Below are 673 nucleotides of genomic sequence, written 5' to 3'. Positions count from 1 at the left end.
GGTGGGGCTGAGTTAAAGCACCATTCTTCGCTATGAGAGTGCTGAGGTGCTGGCACAGGGTGCCCAGAGAAGCTGTGGCTGCCCCATCCCTGGCGTTGTTCAAGGCCAGGTCAGACACAGGGGCTTGGAGCAACCTGCTCTAGTGGAAGGTGTCCCTGCTTGTGGCAGGGGGTTGGAACAGGAGCTCCAGCTTTATGCTCCCTCCCATCCAAAGCAGTCTGTGATAGATGGAGCCAGTGCCTGTTGGAACCATTCCCCTGGCACCTGGCCTGGAGCACGGCTGAGACAGAGGAGCCCTTGTGAGCAAAAGCTGCTGGCCTGGCCCAGGGAACATGGGACAAGCTGGAGTGGGCACAGTGCATGCCCTGGGGCAGTCCTGCTCAGGCTGTGTCCATCCGACTGGGTCTGGAGGTGCCAGTGGGCAGCACTGTGACCAGCTGCAGAGGCTCAGGGTTTCTGCAGCACTTGATGCTGTGGCTCTGTAGGGCCGGTCCAGCCCGGGCATTTCTCACCCTGGTGCCAGGGCTCTGTGGTCGATGGAATATGGAGCCATCTCTGCTCCCCGACCCATCCCCCTCCCTCCTCAGCCCTGCTCCAGCCCTGCAGCAGGTCTGGCTGCAGCCTTGGGACTGAAGGCACCAGGCACAGACCCACTGGTACAGGGCTGTGGGGC

Source organism: Nestor notabilis, unplaced genomic scaffold (assembly GCF_000696875.1).
Source record: "Nestor notabilis isolate BGI_N333 unplaced genomic scaffold, ASM69687v1 scaffold21785, whole genome shotgun sequence".
Classification (NCBI taxonomy): Eukaryota; Metazoa; Chordata; class Aves; order Psittaciformes; family Psittacidae; genus Nestor; species Nestor notabilis.
Note: the sequence above shows the minus strand (reverse complement) of the source record.